At 37.8% G+C, this 20,015-nt stretch overlaps 1 pseudogene; it reads left to right on the forward strand.

Annotated features, from left to right (window-relative positions):
• Positions 1–88: 88 nt before the first annotated feature.
• Positions 89–18,872, forward strand: LOC118837651 (annotated as a pseudogene).
• Positions 18,873–20,015: the final 1,143 nt, after the last annotated feature.

The following is a 20,015-nucleotide window of genomic DNA, read 5'->3' on the forward strand; positions in this document are numbered from 1 at the left end:
AGAAAACATAGACAAAAAAACTCAAGAAAAATAAAGTAACAACTATGATTCAGTCTGTATTCAGATACCATCAGTTCTTTCTCAGGGGATGGATAGCAGTTTTCACCATAAGCCATTGTACTGCGGAGAACAACTGAGTAATTCACAGCTTACAATCTTACAATATTGCTGTTACTTTGTTCGCCATACATTTCACTTTGCATCAGCTCCTGTATGTCTTTCCAGGTTTTTCTTCTCTTTTTTTGAATTCCATACTTTTTTATTTAATTTTTTTTTTAGTTTTCAGCATTGATTTCCACAAGATTTTGAGTCACAAATTTTCTCCCCATTTCTACCCTCCCCCAAATCAAAGATGGCATGTATTCTGATTGCCCCATTCCCCAGTCAGCCCTCCCTTCTGTCACCCCACTCCTCCTCCCCCCCCCCATCCCTTTTCCCCTTACTTTCTTGTAGGGCAAGAATAGATTTCTATGTCCAATTGCCTGTATATCTTATTTCAAAGTTGCATGCAAAAAAACTTTTTTTGAGCATTTGCTTTTAAAACTTTGAGTTCAAAATTCTCTCTCCTCTTCCCTCCTTACCCACTCTCCCTAAGAAGGCAAGCAATTCAACATAGGCCACATATGTATCACTATGCAAAATACTCCCATATATAGTCATGTTGTGAAAGACTAACTATATTTTGCTCCCTTCTATCCTGTCCCCCTTTACTTAAATTTCTCCCTTGACCCTGTCCCTTTTCCAAAGATGTCCAGGTTTTTCTGAGAGCATCCTGCTCATCATTTCTTATATAACAATGGTATTCCATCATAATCACATACCACATTTTGTATATCCATTTCCCAATTGATGGACATCCCTTTAATGTCCAATTCTTTGCCACCAGGTAAGACCTGCTATAAATACTTTTGTCCATATAAGTCCTTTTCCTTTTTGTTTTTTATTGCTTTTGGAATACAGATCTAGTAGTTGTTTTTGCTAGGTCAAAAGATATGAATGGATTTAAAGTCCTTTGGACATAGTTCTAAATTGCTCTACAGAATGGTTGAATCAAGTTACAACTCCACCAGCAGCAGATTAATGTCTCATTTTTTTCTCACATCCCCTCCAGTATTTGTCATTTTCCTTTTTTGTACTATTAGCCCTTCAAATAGGTATACCATAGTACCTCAGAATTGTCTAAATTTGCATTTCTCCAATAAGTAGTGAGAGCATTTTTTCATATGGCTATAGATTTGATAAGTTCATCTGAAAATTTCTTATCTCTTAATTATTTATGAATCGGAGAATTGTTCTTATTTTTATAAACTTGAATCAGTTCTCAATAGAGTTGAAGAATTAGGTCTTTATCAGAGAAACTTTTTTTTCAAAATGTATTTTCACAGTTACTATAGCTGTTTTTTCTCCATCCTATTTCCATCCTCACTGTTTATTTGGCTTTCTCTCTCTTTTCAGTCTGTCCTTTCTCAAAAATATTTTGCTTCTGACCATCCCCTCCCCAAATCTGCCTTCTCTTCCATCACCCCCATTACCACCACCTGTTCTCACATCCCTTTCCCCTCCTACTTTCCCATAGAGTGAGATAAATTTCTATGCCCAATTGAGTGTCTATGTTATTCCCTCTCTGAGCCAATTCTGATGAGAGTTTAGGTTCACTCGTTATTCCCTCAACTCCTCCCTCTTCCCCTGTACTGTAAAAACTTTTTCCTGCCTCTTTTATGTGAGCTAATTTACCCTATTCCACCTCCCCCTTTTCTTTTTCTTTGTGACCCCTTAATTTTATTTTTTTAGCTACCATCCCTTCATATTCAACTCATTCCTGTGCCCTCTATGTGTGTGTGTGTATATATATATATATACATACATACATATATATATATATATATATATATATATATATATATATATATATATACTCCTTCTAACTGCCCTAATAATGAAAAACTTCTTAAGAGTTACAATTATCATCTTTCCTTGTAGGAATGTACAAGTTTAACCTTATTAAGTCCATTATGATTTCCATTTCCTATTTACTGCTTTTCTTGTGTCTCGTGTTTGAAGGTCAAATTTTCTCTTCAGCTTTTGTCGTTTCATCAAAAATGCTTGAAAGTCCTCTATTTCATTGAATATTCTTTTTTTTCCTGAAGCATTACACTCAGTTTTAGTGAGTAGGTGATTCTTGGTTGTAACCCTACCTCTTTTGCCCTCCGGAGTATCATATTCCAATCCCTCAGATACTTTAATGTAGAAGCTGCTAAATCTTAAGTTATACTAACTGTGGCTCCATGATACTTGAATTGTGCCTTTTTGTCTGCTTGGAATATTTTCTCCTTGACATGGGAAGTCTGGGATTTGACCACAATATTCCCATGAGTTTTAATTTTGGGACCACTTTCATGAGGTAGTCAGTAAATTCTTTCAACTTCTATTTTACTCTCTGGTTCTAGCAGATCAGGGCAGTTTTCCCTGATAATTTCTTGAAAGATGATGTCTAGCCTCTTTTTTGGTTCATGTCTTTCAGGTAGTCCAATAATTTCTCAAATTCTCTCTCCTGGATCTATTTTCCAGATCAGTTGTTTTTCCAATGAGATATTTCACATTGTGTATTATTATTATTATTATTATTATTATTATTATTATTTTGTTTTGCTTGGTTGTTTCTTGATTCCTTACAATTTTTTTTTATTTCTTAAAAACGTTATATATTAGCTTCTATTTCCTAAATTCAAATTTTTAAGGAATTATTTTCATCAGTGAGCTTTTGTACCTCCTTTTCCATTTGGTCAGTTTTATTTTTTAAAGAGTTTTTTTCTTCAATGAATTTCTGGGCCTCTTTTTCCATTTTGCCAATTGAGCTTTTCAAGGCTTACTTCTTCTCATTGCTTTTGTGCCTCTTTTACCATTTCACCTAGTTTGTTTTTTAAGGTATTATTTTCTACAGTATTTCTTTGTGTCTTCTTTACCAAGCTGCTGATAACATTTCATTATTTTCTGGATCACTTTCATTTCTTTTCCCAATTTTCCTTCTAGCTTTCTTACTTGATTTTCAAAATTATTTCTGAGCTTTTCTGTAGCCTGAAACCAATTTCTTTTGTCTTGGAAACTTTGGATGTAGGAGCTTTGATTTTGTTATCTTCTTCTGAGTGTGCGTTTTGCTCTTCCTTGTCACCATAGTAACTTTTTGTTTAAAAATATTTATTCCGTTATTTGCTAACTTTTCCAATCTATTTCTTGACTTTTAACTCTTTGTTAAAGTAAGAGACTGCTTTCATAGCGGGAGGGGATACTGTCTCAAGCTTCAGGATTTTTGTGATGCTGTTTTCAGAGATACTTTAAGAGACCAATAATTTTTCAGTTCTTCCAAGGTGGTATGATCTAAGAAGAGATGTATTTACTACTATCCTGGCCTGTGCTCTGGCCTGTGAGCTACCACAACCATTCTTTTCTGCCCTGGAACTGTGACAAGGGTCACTGCTCTTCTGTTGCTACAAGCTCTGGTGTGCTAATGCTGCTCCTTGCCCTGGGACTGCCACCCAGGACTGTGACCCAGATAGTATGTGCAAACAACAGAGTCTTGCCTCAGTGCTAGCAAAAAAGACCCTTTAATCTCCTCTGACCAGTCATTTGACCCACTTTACCATCTGTGGGCTGAAAGCTTCAGAAGCAGCTGCTACCACTGTTGATTCACTGGCTCCCAAGGTTTGCTTCTGGTTTGCTGGGTCTGGGTCTGTGTTGGAGTGGCCTGCACTGGATTGTGCTCTGCTCTCACCCATTTGTGATAGACCTTTCCTGCTGACCTTCTAATTTGTCTTTGGCTGGAAAATTATTTCACCCCATCCTTTTGTGGGTTCTACTGTTACAAGAATTGTTTTATGGCATTATTTCAAGGTATTTGGAGGGGTTTGGGGAGAGCATAGGTGCATTGCTGCCTTTTCTCACTCTTGGCTCTGCCCTCTTGAAGGAGCAGTTTATAGAGAAGACATTGTCTACTGATAATGTCTTTTGTAAAGCAGTCAAGAAGCCTGACTTACAAGGAAGGTGGGGTGGATATTGCAACTGGCAATTAGTTAGTTAAGAAAATTAAGCCTTGGGGGTGGGGCCAAGATGGCCACAAAACAGCATTTTACTGAAGATCTCTCACAAGCTCTATCAGATACCTATAAGAAAGTGAATCTGAGGAGAATTGAGAGAGTTAGAAGCCGCTAGCCATCTGAGTGGGGCAAATTTCCAAGCCAGGAGAGTCCAAAAGGTCCACAGGACAGATCTGTTGTCTGGGAGAGCACTCGGCATGCAGAGCTGCACAAGACAATACCAAAGTGGAAGCAGCTGCGGAAACCAGTCAGCGACCCAAGCTGGGAGAAAGCTGGGTGCCTGAAGCCAGTGGAGATCCCCATGCCTCCCAACACAGGATGGGACTTCTGCAGAAGCCACAAGAGGCAGCAGAGCAATGCCACCAGACCTGAGACACAACTCCTGAGGCTTGCAGCCCAAAGGTATAAAACACAGTCTTCTTGAACTTCTGGGACACTTAATGGCCAGGTAAATGGCTCCAATCCCCACCCCCCTGATGCCTCAAGCCAGAGAATTCCTCCAGAAAAAAAAAAAAAACACTGAAATAGTGGAGACAGAAGTTGGGCTTCAGTGGCCAAACAGTGGGAGTTCCTGAGTCCTAGAGGGGCAGAACCAGGAGGGACCAACATCAGGAGCACAGATGAACCCTTGTACCCCCAGGGGAAGTGGCAGACACCAGCAAAAACAATAAAGAGCTGAGACCATTGCTGAAGAGAACAGTGCTGGAAGGCAGCCCCAGGGGAAGAGACTTCAGGCAGCCAGAACCCTCCCCCACACCTCAGGAAACTGAAGGCTATAATACACAAAGCAGTAACTAGACTCACAAGCCACAGAACAAGAAACCTGGGACAGAGAGCCCTGAGCCCTAAAAGCAGAAATTCACTGTAAAGCCAGGAAAAAGCTAACCATCATGAAGATAAACACAGAAAACCAAGGACCACTGATTCTTTTTATGGAGACAGGCATGCTCAAAATACCAATTTGGAAGAGGGTAGAAATGACACTATACCCACATCTGACACCTCAAAAGGGAATTTGAACTGGTCTCAAGCCCAAAAATCAATCCTGGAAGAGCTCAAGGAGGATTTTAAAAATCAAATTAGGGAGGTAAAAGGAGAAATGGGGAAAAATGTAAAAAAAAAAAAACACTGGCAAAATCAAGTCCTTAAAAATAAGATTGGCAAAATGGCTATGGAGATTCAGAATCTAAACAGAGAAAATGACAACCTGAGAGAAAAAATCAGCCAACTGGGAAAGGAGACTCAAAAGCAAAATGAAGACAGCAAGTCATAAAAAATTATAATTGAGCAAGTGGAAGCTAATGACTCTATGAGCCATCAAAAAGTAGTAAAACAAAATGTAAAGAGTGAAAAAAATAGAAAAAATGTGAAATACCTGATTGGAAAAACAATTGACCTGGAAAATAGGTCCAGGAGAGACAACTTAAGAATTATTGGTCTACTGGAAAGCCACAATGAACAAAGAGCCTTGACAGTATCTAAGAAGAAATTATCAACAATAACTGCCCAGAGGTCCTAGAAACAGAGGGTAAAATAGTCATTGAAAGATTCCACTGATCACCCCTTGAAAGAGATCCCAAACTGAAAACACCAAGAAATATTATAGCCAAATTTCAGAATTGCAAAGTCAAGGAGATAATATTGCAAACAGTGAAAAAGAAAAAAAAAATTAAAATATCGTGAAACTACGGTAAGGATCACGCAGGATCTTTCAGCTTCTACATTAAATGAAAGGAGAAATGGGAATATGATATTCCAAAGGGCAAAAGAGCTGGGACTACAACCAAGGATCAACTACCCAGCAAAATTAAGCATAATTTTTCAGGCAAGGAGATGAACTTTCAATGAAACAAGGGAGTTCCAGACCTTCCAGATGAAAAGGACAGAACTCAATGGAAAATTTGATTTCAAATATAAAAGTGAACACAGACATGAAAAGATAGACAGGGGGGAAAAACACCACAAACATTATTAATCAATGAGGGCAAATTAATTACATATTTATATAGGATTATATAATCTTATGTATGATATATATATATATATGTATATATATATACATATATATAAATATATACATATATATATATAAATATATACATATATATATATATGTCAATCTTGAGAATATTACAGTTATTATGAGAATTGTAAGGGATACACACAGGGAGCCAAGATGGCAGCTGGAAAGCATGGACTAGTGAGAACTCCTTGCCAAGTCCCTCCAAAAACCTATAAAAAATGGAACTGAATCAATTCTAGAACTGCAGAACCCACAAAATACTGGAGGGAAGCAGGGCTCTAGCCCAGGACAGCCTGGATGGTCTCTGGGTAAGGTCTATCCCCCATGGAGCTGGAAGCAGAGCAGAGCAGAGCAGAGCCCAGAACAGGTGGCGTGGACCAACCAGACCAGGAGCCAGGTGGAGCGAGCCATAGCGCCCTGAATCAGTGAGCTGCAGCAGTTTCCAGACTTCTCAACCGACAAACACCAAAGACAACAGAGAAGGTTAGTGGGAAAAGCTGCTGGGGACACGGGGATAGAGTTTGCGATTCAGCCACCCTCCTGGGGGCAGCAGAGGTGGGGCAGCTTCAGAACTACAGCTGCAGTTGCTTTCAGCACCAGGCCCACCAGGTGGGAGTAATTAAGTGGCAGATCAGAGCAGGAGTGCACAGCCTGCTGAAGATCTAAGTCCAGTCTGGGTTTGGGGTTTTGGGGAAGGAGGAGTGCTGGTGTGGCAGAGCTGGTGCATCCCCCCAAGTTTGGAACATAGAACTCTTTACTCTACAAGCAGTCATACCCTCCTGAAAAACTCAAGGGTCAGGAAAGTTGGCTAGGAACATGGCCAAGCAGCAAAAATGCACCCAGATTCAGTCTCAGACTTTGGAATCTTTCTTTGCTGACAAAGAAGAACAAAACATACAGCCAGAAGAAGTCAACAAAGTCAAAGAGCCTACAACAAAAGCCTCCAAGAAAAACATGAACTGGTCTCAGGCCATGGAAGAGCTCAAAAAGGAGTTGGAAAATCAAGTTAGAAAAGTAGAGGAAAAATTGGGAAGAGAAATGAGAAGGATGAGAGAAAACCATGAAAAACAAGTCAATGACTTGCTAAAGGAGACGCAAAAAAATACTGAAAAATACACTGAAGAAAATAACACCTTAAAAAATAGACTAACTCAACTGGCAAAAGAGCTCCAAAAAGCCAATGAGGAGAAGAATGCCTTGAAAGACAGAATTAGCCAAATGGAAAAGGAGGTCCAAAAGACCACTGAAGAAAATACTACTTTAAAATTAGATGGAGCAAGTGGAAGCTAGTGACTTGATGAGAAATCAGGATATTATAAAACAGAACCAACGGAATGAAAAAATGGAAGACAATGTAAAATACCTCATTGGAAAAACCACTGACCTGAAAAATAGATCCAGGAGAGATAATTTAAAATTATTGGACTACCTGAAAGCCATGATCAAAAAATGAGCCTAGATATCATCCATCAAGAAATTATGAAGGAGAGCTGCCATGATATTCTACAGCCAGAGGGCAAAATAGAAATTGAAAGAATCCCCAGATTGCCACCTCAAATAGATCCCAAAAAGAAATCTCCAAGGAATATTGTCACCAAATTCCAGAGCTCCCAGGCCAAGGAGAAAATACTGCAAGCAGCCAGAAAGAAACGATTTGAGTATTGGGAAAAAAATCAGGATAACACAGGATCTAACAGCTTCCACATTAAGGCACCGAAGGGCTTGGAATATGATATTCCGGAGGTAAATGGCGCTAGGATTAAAACCAAGAATCACCTACCCAGAAAAACTGAGTATCATGCTCCAAGGCAAAATATGGATTTTCAATAAAATAGAGGACTTTCAAGCTTTCTCAGTGTAAAGGGCACAGCTGAATAGAAAATTTGACTTTCAAACACAAGAATCAAGAGAAGCATGAAAAGGTAATCAAGAAAAAGAACAAGAAAAAGAAATTGCAAGGGACTTACTAAAGTTGAACTGTTTTGTTTACATTCCTACATGGAAAGATGATGTGTATTATTCATGAGACCTTAGTATTAGGGTAGCTAAAGGGAATATGTGTATATATATATATATATATATATATATATATATATATATATATATATACACACATATATATATATACATACATACATATAATACATATATATATGTGTGAGTGTGTATATATGAATATATGTATGTGTGTGTTTGTGTATATATATACATATATATATATATATATGTATATATATACAGAGAGAGAGAGAGAGAGAGAGAGAGAGAGAAGAGAGAAGGGCACAGGGTGAGTTGAAGATGAAGGGAAGATATCTAAAAGAAATAAAATGAAATTAAGGGATGAGAGAGGAATATATTGAGAGAGGGAGATAGAGAGAGATAGAATGGGGTAAATTATCTCACATAAAAGGGGCATGAAAAATCAGTTCTCTAGGAAGAGAAGAGAAGGCAGGTGAGGGGGAATGACTGAATCTTATTCTCATCAGATTTGACCTGAGGAGGGAATACCATACATACTCAATTGGGTATCTTACTCCACATGAAAGAAGGAGGAAGAAGATAGAAAAAGGGGGGATTATAGAAGGGAGTGCAGATGGGGGAGGAGGTAATCAAAAGCAAACACTTTCTAAAAGGGACAGAGTCAAGGGAGAAAATTCAATAAGGGGGATAGGTTAGGAAGAAGCAAATATAATTAGTCTTTCACAACATGAGTATTGTGGAAGGGTTATACATAATGATACGCATGTGGCCCATGTTGAATTGCTTGACTTCTTAGGGAGGGTGGGTGGGAAGGGAAGAGGGGAGAGAATTTGGAAATCAAAGTTTTAAAAATAGATGTTCAAAAACAAACCAAAATTTTTTTTTTCATGCAACTAGAAAATCAAAAACACCGGCAATGGGGCATAGAAATTTATCTTGCCCTACAAGAAAGGAAGGGAAAAGGGGATGGGAGGGGAGTGGGGTGACAGAAGGGAGGGCTGACTGGGGAACAGGGCAACCAGAATATATACCATCTTGGAGTGGGGGGGAGGGTAGAAATGGGAAGAAAATTTTTAATTGAAACTCTTGTGAAAATCAATGCTGAAAACTAAATATATTCAATAACAAAAAAAAAGAAAAAGAAAGGAATACACACAGACTGTGGATGTCTGTATAAAACAATTGATATAAGAATAAAAACATAATTAAAAGATGTAAAGGGAAGGTAATGGGAGAAGAGGTAAGGAGGTAGTAGAAAAGGGTAAATTACATCAAATGAAGAGGCACAAAAACACATTATAGTAGAGGGAAAGAAGGGAGGAAAAGAGTAGTATTTTACCTTTACTGTCATCAGACCTGGTTCAAGAAGGGGATAACATACCCCGATAAGTACAGAAATGTAACTTGTCCTACAGGCGGTAGGAGGGGAAATTGGGACAAAAAGGAGGGGGTGGTCAGAAAGGAGGGAAGAAGTAGCAAGTAGAAAATGGTAAAATAAGGGAGGGGAATCAAGAGGGAGGATAAACTGAGGAAGGTGGTGGTCAAAAGCAAAACTTTGTTGGGGAGTGAAAGGGGAAAGGGAGAAATAAAAGCATAAACACAGGGTAAATAGGATTGAGAAAAAGACACAGATAGGAATCATAATTGTGAATGTGAATGGGATGAACTCTCCCATAAAAAGGAAGCAGATAGCAGAATGGATTAAAATATGTAAAACTACAAAATATGCTGTTTACAAGAAACATATTTGAAAGAGGGGGATACACACAGGGTAAAGGTAAAAAGCTGGAGTGAAATACATTGTGCTTCAGCTAAATTAAAAAAAAAAGCAGGAGTAGCAATCCTAATCTCAGAGAAAACAAAACTAAAGATAGATTTAATTAAAAGAGATAAGGAAGGACTCTAAATCCCACTAAAAGGCACGATAAACAATGAAGCAATATCATTTTTTAACATATATGTACCAAGTGGCATGCCATGCAGATTCTTTGAGGAGTGGTTACGGTTGAAACAGAAAGAAATAGACCTCAACTGCCCCCTCTCTGAACTTGATAAATCTAACCTCAAAATAAATAAGAAAGAACTTAAAGAGGTGAACAGAATTTTAGAAAAGGCAGATATGATAGACCTCTGGAGAAAACTGAATGGGGATAAAAAGGTATATACTTTTTTCTCAGCAGGACATGGCACATACTCAAAAATTGACCATGTACTAGGGCATAAAATCCTCACAATCCAGTGCAGAAAGGCAGAAGTAGTCAAAGCATACTTTTCAGAGCATGATGCAATAAAAATATTTGTAATAAAGAACCACGAAAAAATAAGCTAAAAATGAATTGGAAACTAAATAATCTAATTGTAAAGAATGAGTGGGCCAAAGAACAAATCAGAGAAACAATTAATAATTTCATTCAAGAGAATGACAATAATGAGACAACTTACCAAAACTTATGGGATGCAGCAAAAGTAGTACTTGGGGGAAGTTTTATATCTCTAAATGTTTACATGAATAACATAGAGAAAAAGGAGATCAATAAATTGGGCATGCAACTGAAAAAGCTACAAAAAAAATGAAAATACCCAATTAAATACCAAATTAGAAATACTGAAAATCAAAGGAGAGATTAATAAAATTGAAACCAAGAAAACTATTGAATTAATAAATAAAACAAAGATCTGATTTTATGAATAAAACAATAAATTTAATAAACCTTTGGTCAACTTGATTAAAAAAAAAAGAAAATCAAATTACCAGTATCAAAAATGAAAAGTGTGAGTTCACCTCTAATGAAGAGGAAATCAAAACAATAATTAGGAATTATTTTGCCTAATTGTATGCCCATAAACTTGACAATCTCAGGGATATGGATGAATATCTACAAAAACATAAATTGCCCAGGTTAACAGAAGAGGAAATAAAATTCCTAAATAACTCCATCTCAGAAAAAGAAATTGAGCAATCTATCAATAAATCCCTACGAAAAAATCTCCAGGGCCAGATGGTTTTAGATGTGAATTTTATCAAACACTTAAAGAACAATTAATTCCTATGTTTTATAGACTATTAGGGAAAATAGGTGAAGAAAGAGTCCTACAAAGTTCTTTTAATGACACAAATATGGTACTAATACCCAAACCAGGTAGAATATGAACAGAGAAAGAAAATTATAGACCAATTTCCCTAATGAATATTGATGTAAAATTTTTAAATTAAATATTAGCAAAAAGATTGCAGCAACTTATCAGGAGAATACTACACTATGACCAGGTAGGATTTCTTCCAGCAGTGAAAGGCTGGTTCAATATTAAGAAAACTATCAGCATAATTGATCATATCAACCACAAAACTAGCAGAAACCATATGATCATCTCCATAGATGCAGAAAAAGCCTTTGAGAAAATACAACACCCATTCCTATTAAAAACACTAGAAAGCATAGGAATAAATGGAACCTTCCTTAAAATTATAAATAGCATCTACATGAAACCATTAACAAGCATTATTTGTAATGGGGATAAGATAGATGCATTCCCAATAAGATCAGGAGTGAAACAAGGATGTCCATTATCACCCCAACTGTTGTATTTGGTACTAGAAAGGTTAAATGTAGCAATAAGAGAAGAAAAAAAGTGAAGGAATTAGAATAGGCAAAGAAGAAACTAAATTATCACTTTTTGCAAATGATATGATGATTTACTTAGAGAATTCTAGAGAATCAAGTAAGAAACTACTTTAAATAATAAAGAACTTTAGCCAACTACCAAAAATTATTTTATAGAGCTGGATGACATAATAACAAAATTCATTGGGAAGAGCAAGAGGTCTAGAATATCTAGGGTATTAATGAAAAGAAATGCTAGGGAAGGTGGCCTAGCCATACCAGATATTAAACTGTACTATAAAGCAGCAGTCATTAAAACAACTTGATAGTGGCTAAGAAACAGAGTGGTGGATCAGTGGAATAGGATAGATACACAAGATGGAGAAGTCAACTACAATAATCTACTCTTTGATAAACCCAAAGAATCCAACTTCTCGGCTAAAAATTCACTATTTAACAAAAACTGCTGTTAAAATTGGAAAATGGTAAGGCAGACACTGGGCATAGACCAACATCTTACGCCATATACCAAAATAAAGTCAAAATGCATTCATGATTTAGGAATAAAAGCTGATAGTATAAGCAAATTGGCAGAGCAAGGAATAGTTTACCTCTCAGCTTTATGGGAAAGGGAAGAATTCATGACACAACAAGAGATAGAGAGCATTACAAAATGCAAAATGGATAATTTTGAATATGTTTTTTTTTAATGCAATTTATTTATTTAACATATTTGGTTTTCAGCATTGATTTTCACAACAGTTTGAATTACAAATTTTCTCCCCATTTCTGCCCTCCCCCCCCACTCCAAGATGGCGTATATTCTGGTTGCCCTGTTCCCCAGTCAGCCCTCCCCTCTATCACCCCCCTCCCCTCTCATCCCCTTTTCCCTTCCTTTCTTGTAGGGCAAGATAAATTTCTACGCCCCATTGCCTGTGTATCTTATTTTTTAGTTGCATACAAAAAGTTTTTTTGTTTTTGAACATCTGATTTTAAAACTTTGAGTTCCAAATTCCCTTCCCTCTTCCCTTCCCACCCACCCTCCCTAAGAAGTTGAGCAATTCAACCTAGGCCACACATGTATTATTATGTATAACCCTTCCACAATATTCATGTTGTGAAAGGCTAACTACATTTTGCTCCTTCCCAACCCATCCCGCTTTATTGAATTTTCTTCCTTGACCCTGTCCCCTTTCCAAAGTGTTTGTTTTGGTTACCTCCACCCCCATCTGCCCTCCACTCCATCATCCCCCTGCCTTTTATTTTTTTTTTTTTTTATCTTCCTCCCTCTTCTTTCCTGTGGGGTAAGATACCCAACTGAGTATGTATGGTATTCCCCCTCAGGCCAAATCTGATGAGAGCAAGGTTCACTCATTCCCCCCTCACCTGCCCACTCCTCTCCTCTCCTAGAACTGCTTCCTCTTGCCACCTTTATGGGAGATAATCCACCCCATTCTATCTCTCCCTATCTCCCTCTCTCAGTAATTTACTCTCTCATCCCTTAATTTCATTTTATTTCTTTTAGCTATCTTCCCTTCATCCTCAACTCACCCTGTGTCTGCTCTCTTTCTTTTACATATATATATATATACACATACATACACATACATACATATACACATAGATACATGCATACATACACATTCACTTATATATATACATAAACATATATATATGCATATATATATATGCATATTCCCTTCAACTACCCTAATACTGAGGTCTCATGAATCATACTCATCATCTTTCCATGTAGGAATGTAAACAAAACAGTTCAACTTTAGTAAGTCCCTTGCAATTTCCGTTTCTTGATTACCTTTTCATGCTTCTCTTGATTCTTGTGTTTGAAAGTCAAATTTTCTATTCAGTTCTGGTCTTTTCACTGAGAAAGCTTGAAAGTCCTCCATTTTATTGAAAGTCCATATTTTGCCTTGGAACATGATACTCAGTTTTGCTGGGTAGGTGATTCTAGGTTTTAATCCTAGCTCCATTGACCTCCGGAATATCGCATTCCAAGCCCTTCGATCTCTTAATGTAGAAGCTGCCAGGTCTTGGGTTATTCTGATTGGGTTTCCACAATATTCAAATTGTTTCTTTCTGGCTGCTTGCAGTATTTTCTCCTTGATCTGGGAGCTCTGGAATTTGGCTACAATATTCCTAGGAGATTTCTTTTTGGGATCTATTTGCAGAGGCGATCGATGGATTCTTTCAATTTCTATTTTGCCCTGTGGCTCTAGAATATCAGGGCAGCTCTCCTTGATAATTTCCTGAAAGATGGTATCTAGGCTCTTTTTTTGATCATGGCTTTCAGGTAGTCCAATAATTTTTATATTATCTCTCCTGGATCTATTTTCCAGGTCAGTGGTTTTTCCAAGGAGATATTTCACATTGTCTTCCATTTTTTCATTCCTCTGGTTCTGTTTTATAATATCCTGATTTCTCATAAAGTCACTAGCTTCCACTTGCTCCAATCTAATTTTTAAAGTAGTATTTTCTTCAGTGGTCTTTGGGACCTCCTTTTCCATTTGGCTAATTCTGCCTTTCAAGGAATTCTTCTCCTTATTGGCTTTTTGGAGCTCTTTTGCCATTTGAGTTAGTCTATTTTGTAAGGTGTTGTTTTCTTCAGTGTATTTTTCAGTATTTTTTTGGGTCTCCTTTAGCAAGTCATTGACTTGTTTTTCATGGTTTTCTCGCATCCTTCTTATTTCTCTTCCCAATTTTTCCTCTACTTCACTAACTTGCTTTTCCAAATCCTTTTTGAGTTCTTCTATGGTCTGGGGCCAGTTCATGTTTTTCTTGGAGGCTTTGGTTGTAGGCTCTATGACTTTGCTGTCTTCTTTAGGCTGTATGTTTTGGTCTTCTTTGTCACCAAAGAAAGAATCCAAAGTCTGAGACTGAATCTGGGCGCGTTTTCGCGTCCTGGCCATATTCCCAACCAACTAACTTGACCCTTGAGTTTTTCAGTGGGGTATGACTGCTTGTAGATTACAGAGTTCTATGTTCTACATTTGGGGGGGAGGTGCCAGCTCTGTCAGAGCCGCACTCCTCCTTCCCCAAGGACCCCCAGTCCAGACTGGGCTCAGATCTTCGGCAGGCTGTGCACCCCTGCTGTGATCCGCCACTTAATTCCCCCCACCAGGTGGGCCTGGAGCCGGAAGTAACAACAGCTGTAGCTGCCCCACCTCCGCTGCCCCCGGGGCTGGAAGCCGAACCCCGAACTCCTTCCACTCCCGCAGCTTTTCCCACTAACCTTCTCCGCAGTCTTTGGTGTTTGTGGGTCGAGGGGTCTGGTAACTGCTCACGTATTCAGGGCGCTAGGGCCCCCTCCGCCCGGCCTCTGGTCTGGATTGTCCACGCCGCTCAGGCTGGGCTCTGCTCCACTCTGTTCCCAGCTCCCAGCTCCCAGCTCCGTGTGGAATAGAGCTCACCCAGAGACCATCCGGGCTGTCCTGGGCTGGAGCCCTGCTTCCCTCTGCTGTTCTGTGGGTTCTGCTGTTCTAGAATTGGTTCAGAGCCATTTTTATAGGTTTTTGGAGGGACTCGGGTACGGAGCTCACTCTAGTCCGTGCTTACCAGCCGCCCAATTTTGAATATGTTAAATTGAAATGTTTTTGCATTAAAAAAGCCAATGCAAAGATTAGGAGGGAAGCGGAAAATTGGAAATAAATCTTTACAACCAGTGTCTCTGATAAAGGCCTCATCTCTAAAATATAAGGGAACTGAGTCAAATTGATAGGAATACAAGTCATTGCCCAATTGAGAAATGATCAGAGGATATGAACAGGCCATTTTCAGAGGAAGAAATTAAAGCTATCTATAGGCACATGAAAAAAAGCTTGAAATCACTACTGATTAGAGAAATGAAAATCAAAACAACTCTTAAGTACCACATTTCTCCTGTCAGATTTCCTATAATGACAAAACAGGAAAATGAAACATGCAGGAGAGGATGTGGGAAAATTGGAACATTGTTACATTGCTGGTGGAGTTGTGAACTGGTCCAGCCATTATGGAGAGCAATTTGGAACTATGCCCAAAGGGCTATAAAAGTGTTCATACCCTCTGACCCAGCAACACCACTTCTAGGATTGTATCCCAAAGAGATCTCACAAATGGGAAAAGGACCCATATGGTAAAAAATATTTATAGCAGCTCTTTTTGCAGTAGCAAAGAATTGGAAATCAAGGGGATGCCCATCAAATGGGGAATGGCTGAACAAGTTGTGGTATATGAAAGTAATTGAATACTATTGTGCTATAAGAAGTGGGGATGATACGGACTTCATAACAACATGGAAAAACCTAAACAATATAATGCTGAGTGAGTAGAGCAGAACCAGGACATTATACACAACCATAGATATATGGATTCTGTGATGACTAACCCTGATAGACTTTGCTCTTCCAGCAACACATGGTACAAAGACAACTCCAAAGGACTCACGATGCAGAATGCTATCTACATCCAGAGAAAGAACTATGGAGTCTGAATGCAGATTGAGGCACACTTTATGCTTACCTTTTTTCCCTATTTTTCTCTTTTGCTTTTGTTTTGGGGGTTTTGTTTTGGTTCTGTTTCTTCTTTCTCATGATTCATTCCATTGGTCATAATTCTTCTTTACAACTTGACTAGTGTGTAAATAAATTCAATGTGAAATTACATGTAGAAGATATATCAGATTCCAGCCTGTCTTGGGGAGGGAGGGTAGGAGGGGGGGAGGAAAATCTGGAACTCAAAATTATGTAGAACCAAGTGTTGTAAACTAAAAAATAAAACAATCTCAAAAAAAGAAAATTAAGCCTTTAGCAAAAGTCACCTCAAGGCTGGGATGTGACATAGACCTTGGAATATTTGTTGGTCTCTTTGACTTGAAAGCAGCTGGTTTTAAAGATCCTCTTCTGGCTTCTGGATCAGATGGAGTTGGAATCAAATTAAAGATTCAACATTGCAATAGTCATGCTAATCACAAGATTTGGTTGCAATGTATGTCAGGGACACACATTTGGCTCATGAATCAGAACGTCTGTTCTTCCTTGATTGCTTTTCCTCTAGAAAACTAGATTTCAACATACCTGAAACTGTCATTGATGGTATAGCAAAGGCATGTAAAAAAGTAGGACAGCTAAAATGCCTGGCATTTGTCCTCCTAGAGAATATGAACTTGCTAATTTTGCTGCTGGTGCTGTGTAGTGGGATTGAAAGCTCCCTCAACTGGACAGAATCACTGAGGGGGATGTTATCATTGGAATGACTTCTGGAATTCATAATATTGGACTCAGACTTACAAAGAAGATTGTTTGTTATCATTGGAACAATTTCTTCTGGGGTTCATAGTAATGGTTTCAGACTTATAAGGAAGATTGTAGAAAATTCTTGCCTCCAGTTTTCCTCTCTAGTACCTGATGGATGTGGTCATAAAATTCAAGGGGAGTTGTTTTAAAATCCAAAGAAAATTGTTTCACAAATAACACATGGGAGGCATTAGAATTTTTAGACTCTAGCCACTAACAGGTTCACTCTTGATCTGGGCAGACAGGAAGTGCAGGAAGATAGCTGTGGAGTGGTTAATAGTCTTGCATTATTCTAGTCTAGTCTTTTCAAAGGGTTTTGTGATAGTGGGAGCACCATCTACTACAGCATTCCCTAATCACCCTTCTCACAGGGGCCAGTAAGAATATAGTAGGAGCTACAACTCCTATGGAATCCCGTAAGCCTCAAAGGGGTCAGTGAAGGCAAACACAGATTCTCCACAAGCATTGATGGGGGCAGATCAAGGCATACACACAATTACACTGTCATATTCCCCTGTGGGTTCCCTACTCACTGACCAGTGCCCACTTGCTTTATAGGGCAACAGACAAAGAAGGCATCTTGCCAACATTAAACTCACAGGTTAACTTTAGCACTATCATCAATCAACACAAATGTAGTATCACATTATGTCACCACATATCTCACTGTGCAGTCTCAATAGGACTGTCTATCAGGAATTACTATCTAGGATTCTTGGAGCTATTCTGGGAGTTATTATCTAATACCTGGAAACTAGAGATTGCCATGTTAATGCATTCTTGAAACTTCCATCTAAAAAGAATAACAAAAATCTTGCTTACAAAGAAAAATCTATAGCCAAACATTTTTACCTGTTCTTTATTCAGGGCATGTTAAGGCCTTTGCCCATATTTCTGGAGGAGGACTACTTGAGAACATCCCTAGAGTTCTTCCAGAGAAATTTAGGGTGAATTTAAAGATGCTCAATGTTGTAAGATCCCTATAATATTCTCATGGCTTCCACATGAGGCTTGCCTCTCAGAGGAGGAAATGCCTAAGCCATTCAGTTGTGGAATCAGGGCTGTCACAGTGGTATGGAAAGATCTGGCTGAGCAAGTTCTGAAGGATATACACCAGCAAGAGGAGGAAGCCAGGATAATTTGGCATGTAGTTACTTGTGCTACAGGTTATTCCTGTATGAAAGTCAATCATCTGATACAAACAATGCAAATAAATGGATCCATTACATTAGTGAATGAATCTTTAAAGGGTTTTCTTGTCCAACAAAAGAGAGTACAAGTGTTTGTCTTAATATCTGGAAAAGGCACAAATTTCTAAGCCCCAATAGATAGTACTCAGGAACCAACTAGTTGTGCACAAATTATTATTTTTATCTCTAACAAAGATGATGTGGGAGGTCTAGAGAAAGCATGAAGTGTTGGAATTCCTACTAAGGTAATTATTCATAAATTATATAAAAGTCACTCAGAATTTGAGAGTGAAATTGACAGTGTCTTTGAAGGATTCTCCATTGACCTAGTCTGTCCTGTAGGATTCATGATAATTTTATCTGGTAATTATGTCCAAAAGTAGAATGGTAAAATATTCAACATCCACCCATCATTGCTCCTCTCTTTCAAGAGTTCAGATGCCCAAGAGCAGGTTCTTGAGACTGGAGTCAGAATCACTGAATGTACAATACATTTTGTGGCTGAACAAGCTGATTCTGAACAAATGATTGTTCAGAAGGTGGTCCTGGTAATGAGAGGTGACACAGCTACAACTTCATCCAAAAGAGTAAAAATAGCAGAATATAAAGCATTTCCCATGGCTTTACATCTCCTGGCCAGTGGTGCAGTAAAACTCAGGGAAAGTGGAAAGATTTGTTGGAATAAAAAGGAATAAAACTCTCTAAATTTAGGGTGAAAGGATTTGGATTTATTTATCAAGTATGGTAATTTTTACTGTCATATATACAAAATACTAGGTAACAGGGGAATGCCTTACACCTCTGTTTGTTAAAAATGATTCATCACTAACAGACTCCTCATACAATTAATACACCACTCATATGTATGAAAATATTTTTAGCAAGTCTTTGTGTAGTGGTAAAAAAATGGAAATTGGGGAATGCTCATCAATTGGGTTAATGGCTGAATAAGTTGTGCTCTGTGATTATGATGGAATATTATTACGCTATACGCACAGCAGAAAGAAGAGTAGGATGGTTTCAGAAAAACCTGGAAAGATGTATATGGACATGTGGAAAGAGAAGTGAGAAGAACTAGGAGAACATTCTGCACAGTGACAGCAATATTGTATAGGTGTGAATGATTTGACTATTCGGAGCAATACAATGATCCAAGACAATTACGAAGGAGTTTTGATGAAAAATGTTATCCACCTTGAGAGAAAAAAATGATGGTGGCTGAATGCAAATTGAAGTATGTTTTTTTACTTTTCTGTTACTTTATTTTTCTTTTACTTTTAACTTTATTTTTTACTTATTACTTTATCTTTCTTTTACTTTTTCTTTATTTTTCTTATTTGGCTTTTTAGTTTTTGGTTTGTATTTTCTTTGGCAAGATGGCTAATATGGGAATGTTTTTTGCATGAGTTCACATGCATTATTGAAATCAAATTGCCTGCCTTCTCAGGAAAAGGAGAGAATTTGAAAATCAGACTTTTATAGAATGATTTTTAACTTTTTTGTTACATGTAATTGTGAAATATTTAATGAAATGAATAATAATCTATTTAAAAAGAAGTAAACTAACAAAAATAAGATTGATATATAATAATGATTAGTGTTTTGCTGAGGAATCTGCCTGTTTCCAACCTAACACCAAACAATGCAATATAAAATAAAACTATATGTGAAACAAACAAAAGAATGAATTGTTTCTGCCTAAAATTATTTATAAGACTTCTTAAAAGTACTCTCATTACATTTTCACATATTTTGACAAATAACAGCATTTGGTTTTGTCATGCAGCTTACCTCTCAATGACTTCCAGGTGTTTCTAAAATCTGAATCATAAATTGAG

This window comes from Trichosurus vulpecula, chromosome 1, assembly GCF_011100635.1.
Source record: "Trichosurus vulpecula isolate mTriVul1 chromosome 1, mTriVul1.pri, whole genome shotgun sequence".
NCBI lineage: Eukaryota > Metazoa > Chordata > Mammalia > Diprotodontia > Phalangeridae > Trichosurus > Trichosurus vulpecula.